Below are 9091 nucleotides of genomic sequence, written 5' to 3'. Positions count from 1 at the left end.
TTGTGGGTATCATTCCTGCCTGGAGCGAAAAATTGTTAGGTAGGGGGGAGGGGTAAGTATGGTCTCTTGACTCCTTTGATGCAGCGATGGTCTTTCTTTCTTTATATATATATATATATATATATATATATATATATATAGTGTTGGTTTGAGAAAAATACAAACTACATAGGTTTCCCTACAGGTCTGTTTCGTGGTTGCCCACTCATCAGGGGATTTGTGATATATTGGGATATATGTTTTTTTTGGGGGGGGAAGGGAGGAGCTAATATTCTCGCTATTTCGAAATTGATGTACACATGTAGACTTTGAACTCGGAACATGTAGACTTTGAACACGGAACATGGAAAGATTTGGATTTGGTGATATTCGCACAAATTTTGAATTGTTCACATGCGCCATTTCTCATTCCTCGTTACAGATTTGTTGCAAAGGCTTGTTTTTACGATCGCGATATTGTATTTGTACTTTTTATGCTTGACCATTCAAGAGCATTATTATTGCAAGAGCAATAAAAAGTTGGTGACCTTTGGAGGGGGGGGGGGGGGTGGGGCTGGATCACGACAAACTTTTTTATGGCCCTGAACCCTCAAGTGCATCATGGCCGATATGAAGAAGACAAGATTTCTAACAGAAATAACCATTTCCCTGCTCCTATTTCTTATATCAAGGCCCTCACTTTTATTTGATTTTTTTTTTTCATGGGAACAAGCACGGAACAGTATACCGCCATCTTGGGCCATTCCAGCTATAAGTTTGCGCGCGCATTACCATAAAAACCTACCTCAACTACCAGAATGCAGCGCGCGCATTTTTAAGCTTGCGCCAAACGAAGCGCGCGCTGCATGACGGTAGTTGAGGTAGGTTTCCATGGTGAGTGCGAGCGCGTGCTTATAGCTGAAATGGTCTATTGGAGGCTCGTGCAAACAACGTGTGCACTAAAAACTAACCTGGAAACTGTGATTATACTGCTTTTAAAAAGATCATTTTTTTACACTTTCTGCTATTTCGATATTGATTTTTGTTAAAATCTTTATATAGTATTTAAGATTTTTACGTTGTCAAGTGACGCAAATATCGTAGCATCCTTTAAAGAAGAGACAGATTGGGGGGTAAGATAAAAAATTTGTATTTTTGTGCCCCCCCCCCCCCCCCCCAATATATTTTTGCTGTCCGCCGCCCATACAAAGCACACACTTCGGACATAATTAATTATGTCCAAATCCTTTGAAGCAGACAGTTGACATCATGCTGCACTACAGATAACAGAACTTGCATTGATCACATATACACTAATCCACAACAAACAATCATCAAAGCTAATGTAATGGAGACCTATTTCTCTGATCATAAAGCACTTTATGCATTGTTTACATGTTAGTACGTTTTGTCTACTGTTCATTTCCTCTGTTTACTTATATATGGTGGCAAAAGTGTCACATACAGTTTGCCTCGGTTTCAAATCGCATGTTATCTTTTTTTAAATATTTCACTCCAAATTCAGTTATTTGAATACATCCCCAGAAACAAAAAGTGCAAGATCAACACATGTTGAAGTTCCCACAGCATTACCTTTTTTTTCTTTTTTATAAATTGGACCATGGCACAGCAAACTTATTCAAGGTAGGTATCATACATTGTTGACATGCTGTCATTATGGAATTACACCATGGCCTAGGACCAGTTGCTCAAAGATGGGTTAATGCTAGTAACCCAGAGTTAAATAAGGTTCTTATCCAATCATATGTCAAGAATAGCTGATTTAACCCTGGGTTAGCATTAACCTACTTTTGAACAACTTAGCCCTAGAGTATACTACATACTGTTTTTCAAAAAATCTGGAAATTTTTTTTTTAATAATTATTATTTAGGTCTTTGTAGAAATTAAGGCTTTTCCCTGACACCTTTTGAGAGGCACACTGTAGTAAAGTATTATGTACATTGTAAATTAGTTATATTTCTCAACTAACATTTGTTTTTCATTACAGCAAAAATTAAACTGACAAAGGACAGTACAATCAAAGTAAGTGCATTTATATCATTTGACCATAGTTCTTCATGATGAAGATTCAGATGAAATTACTTGCATAAAGTAAAGAAATACCTCACATTTCCTTTTTGTGCAATACCTTAGAGTTTACTTCAGTAAAATATATCTTTTTGGAGCTCAAATATGGGGGACGGGGTGTACTCCCATAATTATGATAATATTGACTTTATTATTATTATTATTTGATATGTTTATTATGTGATAAACGCACATGGGATGTTGAAGAACACTCAAAAGGGTATTTCTTATTACAAGCTCCGCTTATTTACAGGAAGTTCAGTACATGGAAAATGGAAAACAAAACGTTTTTTTTAACAAATCATAAAGGGGACTATAATTTCCATGGAATGGTTTTTGTTAGTGTAACAGCTCATTACTTTTGCATGGAAGGCTCTGGTAATAGTCATTGATGCAAGCACGGGATTTGTGAAACGGTCGTTGAAAGAAAGAACTTTCAACACGTGTTCCAGTACTCAAAAACATTGAGTCAGCTATAGCTAAAAAAATGGCTGTCACATAGAGCCTCCCCAGCGATGTACCAAGTTGTTTAGCTGTGGGTATGAGAACGGTAGCATAATAACCATTTTTTCTTTGCATAATCCCTTTTCAGCTGTTGAAGGATACATACATCAACTGAGTAGAGTAAAAGATGGACATATATGAACAGCGACACCACCAGTCTTTACTACAAACTTCGTCATCAGAATCTATCCGCTTGGTCTGTTATTCACCGAAAAAACGTGCAAACCTGCAGCAAGCATTCAAGAACAAGAAGCCCTTGAAAATAGTTAATACTAAGAAGAATGCGCAGAAGCGTTTTAGTACTAGTGTTAAAAAATACACTATTGGAAAGATGTCAAAAATTATGCCCAGTTCTGAAGATCAGTTTTAATATAATGATCAATTTGATGACCATTTGGTAACCGTGCATGAGGCACTTCACAAAAATGTTTACGATACTGTTGATTTGAAGGTCAAAGTAATTACTAAACAAGAGGAAAAACTGTCTATTATCAAGAAAGGCATCCAAAAATACATGGTTGATTGCATAGTAGCAGATGCGTCCGAATCGATCAAAATAACGCTCTGGGAAAATACTATTGACACAGTACACGCAGGAAAGTCATATCATTTTAAGAACTTAACAGTAAGAATCTTTGATGATGACAAATATTTCAAAACAAACGAAGAAACTTGTATAGAGGAAATTGAGGACATTACGAATGCGAACATAGACACGCAACAGTTACGGGACATATCATTGGACAGTGCATTAGAATAGACATTAAAAAGAGCTGCTGTTGTATAATGTGCAACAGTACTGTGGACATAAATGGCGACGAAGAGGAAACTATAACATGCAGTAAATGTAAAATAACTACCCTAAAATCATTACTTAACGCCAAACTTGTTTGTAATTTACTGATACGCCAAGACAAAAAAATGAAAGGTATACCTCATTCAATGACGAAATCGAAAGTTTTTTGAAAGCTTTTAATCGTGATATTTCTGTAAATGAAATCGATATAAATGAGCTCAAGCAGTTACTACTAAAGTCTGACCCACAAGATGATAGTAGACAAAGCTTGTAAAGTGATAGCACAGTTTATCACTGGAAGAATCTGTATTCCTCTTTATAGAGAGAAACAGATTACTAGGTTTAATTATGTTGTTTAATCATAAAGTTTACTATCCTGTTCTTATATCCTGTTCTTATCATGTTGTTATTTATAGATTGTAGCGTTGAACGTTATTAGAAAAAACATGTTTATGTATTTTAAGTTAAGTAGGGTATTTTATCCTGTTAATGTTATTGTTATTACGAATTAAACGTTGCTTGTTAACAATGTCTTTCTTCTTTATGGGAATTAAAGTATTCCAATAGGCTCGCGATATTGCTTGGGCAAAGGCAAGAGATACTGACCTTGATCCAAATGCAAACATAAACACATTTTTCCTTTCGAGCTGTTAGACCGAGATTAGCTGAAATTCGCTATGGCATATTTCCGCTAAAGGCCAGTAAGGACATTGCAATCCTAATTTCGGGGTGGGAGCCCTGTCTCAACTACCACACAGGGCCAACAGTAGTAATGGACACTGGGCAGACACTATTGACCAATCAGGCGGCAAAAATATTTTCATGATAGAAGACACTGAAAAGACTAAGCTTGAAGGAAACCAATGAGACTTTAGGTTTTTAGGCCCATAACTGGTTATATATGGTTTTCTAAATTCCTGTAAATTCGACCACAGTAGCTGCATGCATGTTTGCGGGCCTATTTTTTTTTCGTCGTCTTTCCTAACAACGTGCATTATTGTGCAATGCCCAGGAAGTCCATGCACCATTGTGTGTGTATTTTTTTAGTGTACTTGCTGCGACCTTACTCAGGCCTTTTTCTTACACGAAGTATCTATGCTAATCTAGCCTCCCCTCATTTCGTCATCGCTGGCCTAGTTACCGCAGAAGGAATGCACAGCTCGACACTGCAAACTCTGTCATGGTCGCCATCTTGGATTTTGTAATTCCACCTCTCAGATCCATGTTATTTGTGCAGTGGAAAATGCCAGATTCGCGTTTCTATTACTGTAAATTTCACCATAGCTTTATTTTCTACCAAGTTATTGTGAAAAGTCGTGTTAAACTCGGAATGATTACGGAAAATTTCGCAGTGTTGTACATTAGCGTCGCGTTGAGACCCGTGTAAACTTCAAACTTGCAGTCAGTCAAGTCTCAAGACCTTATTTGTGACCTGAACACTCAAGAATGAGCTAAAGGTATTTACCTCAATTTGCTGTACATAAATCGCCATTTTGTGCTTTTTCATATATGCTTCTGTTTAGTTTTTAGAACACGTGTTGTTTCCTTTCGATAAGCTTTTCTTTTCTAAAATCAAACCTCTATCCCTCATTGAATGGACAGTGCTGAAAAACGCAAGACTATTTCCAGTACCCCGCGGTTTTGAAATGGCGGCGTTTTACCGGCGAACTGTCACATTTTGGCGAATGCTAAGAACTGTACAGTAATTCAAAACAGCGACTGAAGTCAGCCTTTCGTACCTTTACTCGAACGATTCAACACTGAGATTTTGTTTGTTTTCGCCAGAACACGCGCAACAAATGCAACAAATGATTGTTTATTCATTTAAGTAAATGCACTTTATATAATCTAACAGTGTTATAATCTAACAGGCTTAGTCAGGAGTCCTTCAATACATTGTTTGTACCATTGACCTATTTCTGCAAATAACCTTTCCATAGACTGTTTGTTTTTAGGATAATAGAAGGAGCCCACTGTTACAATGAGTGTAAATTACCAATTCTAGGAGATGTCTGGTTCTTAGATTTTGGTACTACAATTCGTTTGCACAAATGATTGGCTCCTGCTATTACTCTTCTAATTTTGCTAGAAATTCAAATTTTGAAAGACAAGTAAAGTAAGTAAGATTCCCATCGAATTCCCATCAACATCAGCATAGGACAATGATTGAAACCTAATGCTGCTAATGGTTCCTATTTCACACAAGTAGATCGAAAAATAAGTATACCTAATGAATGAAAAAGTAAAGATTAATATTGACACTAGATAGAAAAATACAATGAAATGCAGAACCCCGCTAAGTCGAACTCGACTCGAATTCCCCGCTAACTCGAACTATATTCACTTTCCTTTGGACCTAATAGTTATTCTGAAGCGAATTTCGTAATAGGCTGTTTTAGGCTTTTTAAAATAATAATTTAAATTATTCAACTTATTTGACAGTATTTTTTTCTTATGTTTTATGTGGATCAAAAAGCTTTGAAATATTGCTTATTTGATATTTGAACTTTAATAAAATAGTGTCAAACGGTATATTTGTATTCGCTTCAGAAAAACTTTAAGAATTTGAAAGAGTGAGATATAGTGAGATATAGTAAAAATCCTCGTCTACCTGGCAATTTATTAATTATTAATGCCAGGAAATGGTCGGCTGGAAGGCATTTAGTACTAAATTTTGTCGAGAGAGTATAGATGGAAATTGACAATGGCGCGCGAATAATAACAAAGTTTCCCTCTTGCTCTCTTGATTATACATAATCCCGATCGTGCGGTTCGCGTCTTGGTCAGACGCATAATGTTCAAAGTGGTGTGATAAAAGGTTTCTTAGCAAAACTCAAGAGTTTAAAGAGAGTTTCACATAATGTGTGAATAATAAAACGCTCATTACTGGCAATTAATCATGCCAGGAAATGGTCCCCTGGAAGACATTTGGTATTAATTACACATTATCACTATAGTAAATGTGAGCAATTTGATGTAACGAAAGTTCAACAAGTGCGCGGTGTGTGTGGTCTAAGGCATCTTAAAGAAGCTCAAGAGTTTGATACGCTTTAAAAATGTGGCGTGCATTGACGTCGCCGAGTTGATAGCAAACGAGACGCTTTTCACGACATTCTTGAAACTTATTTCCCAAGCTAAGGTGATAACACTAACAATTCCGCTGACACCATGCGTGGGTTCTTCATTTAATGGGATTTTCGTATACCACAAATATTTCACTATCTAAAAGTGTCGGAAAGTGAGAAGGTGTGTTTTCTTGGCCTTATTGCGGTGTGTATATAAAAGCCTTCTCTAAGTGATATCAGACTAGATGTGCATGGTATCCCCGCGAGGCTATTTACCTCCGCTAATTGTCTTTCCATTTTTTTACGAAAATCGTTTACCCCCAGGAGACCTTCGTACATGAGGTGTTCTATATTCAATTTATGTTTCGGCAAACAAATGACAATCTCCCTAGAATTGCTCAACCAATCAAATTGCAAACGTTCAAGTTCTTAAATCCTACACACACATCACATCAAGTAACTAAATAAGAATGATTGGCAATAAAACTTTATCAACATTTCTACCACCGCCTTTAACTCGAAAAGCAAGAAACCAAAACCTGTCTCGTTTCCCAGCTTTGAGCGCTTTATCTTGCAGTTCATCAACAACAGATGTGAAAATTAAGACCAAATATTGAATAATACATGTGCGCTAAATGCCACTTGACGCTCATATACGAGTAATCGACTGCTAGCGATGGGCAAATGCGGTTAAAAAGTCAGACATCATATACCGCCCCATACTGCAAAAATCAAACTCAAGAAACATGCGATTAGGAAGAAAGTATTCGCCGAGCGATCGTTACACCATTGTTCTTTATACCATCATCGAAGAGAGGGAAAAAGAAGAGAAGTTATACGCGAAGACATGGACGGATAGTCTTGTCACTGTTTCCGCACCTAAGACGGCGGATAATTGGGTCAATGAAAGCTGCGAAGATAGAGCGTACCAAAGGCGCCGTAAAATAACTCTTCCACATTTGTTCCAGAGGGGCTCCCTACATAAACGACAACATAACACAACTTCTTACCATGTGCAGGATCTGAACCCTAAGACATTATTTCCCGAGTTTTTTTCACACACGGAGAGAGCGGATCAAGAGAATGTGTGCGCCTTTGGGCGGAATGAGACTCAAGACCCACTGGTGTTATCGTGGTTACATTTTTACGGTCAGTAACTAAGTCACAAAGAGCAAGGAACTTTGAGGTTCCTGAGAAGTATTGCAGAAAGCGATATTCAGAGTTGCAGAACTACGAACGCAGAAAACACTGTAAGCTTCCAGACAGACAGATATAAAAAGAGAATTATGTGTTTTGCGCTAAAGAGAAAATGGACACGATTTCCAAGAATCGCCAAGTATACACCTTTAAAAGAGATTGAATAGATTATTTACAATACAATTTTCTTGCGCAATCGGTTTCGTACCATTGGTACGTTTCGTTCCACACTTTCTCTCGTCCCTGCACCTGTAACCATTGTAAAGTTGTCAAAGAACAAACGGTTCCATGGTGTTGAAAATGAAAAAAAAAAGAAGAACTTAAATAACTACGAGTTTAGTGGCACAGTTTTTATTTTATGCCAAGAGGTTAATTATGGACCACACTTTCAATCACTATACGGTACGGGCTGTTACGAGAAATCTACCAACAATCCAGAGACCATAATGGAGGACTCTAATCGAGGTGTCAAGAACGTCAATTTGCTCAAACTTTAGCAGTATTCTACAACATAGTAGATATGGTAAAACAACTCATCCAAAAACCGAAACATTAAAAGTATAGAGAAAAGAGCTTAGCACGAAAAAGGGAGATAAATCGGGATGTTTATTACTAGGTTTTCAAGTAAACACGCGGCAACGCGTACGGCGGCGTATAAGAGCAAAACACGCGGGCGCTATAAAATCGCGCCAATAAAATTGAAACTACAGAATAAGAGAAGGCGTCTTAAACGCTAGCAAAGTACTCAAAACATATAGCAATCAGACGCGCTCTCTCTACCGTTCAATAGAATGTTTATTGTATTTTAATGTCATGAAAAACACAATTATTTTATGTATTGAAACGATATCACGGGGAGTTGTGGGCTTTTTAATAGCCGTATAATAATATGTAAAATGGATTTCGTTAATTTTTAGTATCTACTTTTCATAAAAATATGTATCTTCTAGCCTTATAATCTGTAACTCTACAGTTTTTTTTCTAATTCCATTTCCCAAAGACAGGTAAAATATTGGGCAGGCGAGAAAGCTAACATATGATGTTATGCTCTAAGGATAAATATAGCAAAAGTTATCACCATAATCAAACCCCTGTAGAAATACAAATCCATAAACGATTATTGGCACGATAAAAAAGACTAATTGATATGATACAATATTCTTGATGAAATTACAGAATTACGTATAGATACGCATGTGATATATAGAGAGCAGTTAAAGTCAATCATTGAGATTTTAAACGAGCAAATCCAGCATAGCCTATTCATTTTTTTTTTACTTTGCCTGACTACTTCCGTTTTCTTGAGTTTTATCTTTTATCCTTTATTCCCAAAAAAGCTAAAGCTGTTGTAATTGAATTCTCGTTTTTTTTTCTGGGAGTAATTCGCCCGACAGATTTTTTTATCTGTCTATAGAAGCAGATCTTTTGTGTCAACACACTTTGTACGCCGCTTCCGTTGTT

The sequence above is a fragment of the Nematostella vectensis genome, chromosome 13 (assembly GCF_932526225.1).
Source record: "Nematostella vectensis chromosome 13, jaNemVect1.1, whole genome shotgun sequence".
In the NCBI taxonomy this organism is placed as follows: Eukaryota; Metazoa; Cnidaria; class Anthozoa; order Actiniaria; family Edwardsiidae; genus Nematostella; species Nematostella vectensis.
This window is presented reverse-complemented; position numbering follows the sequence as displayed.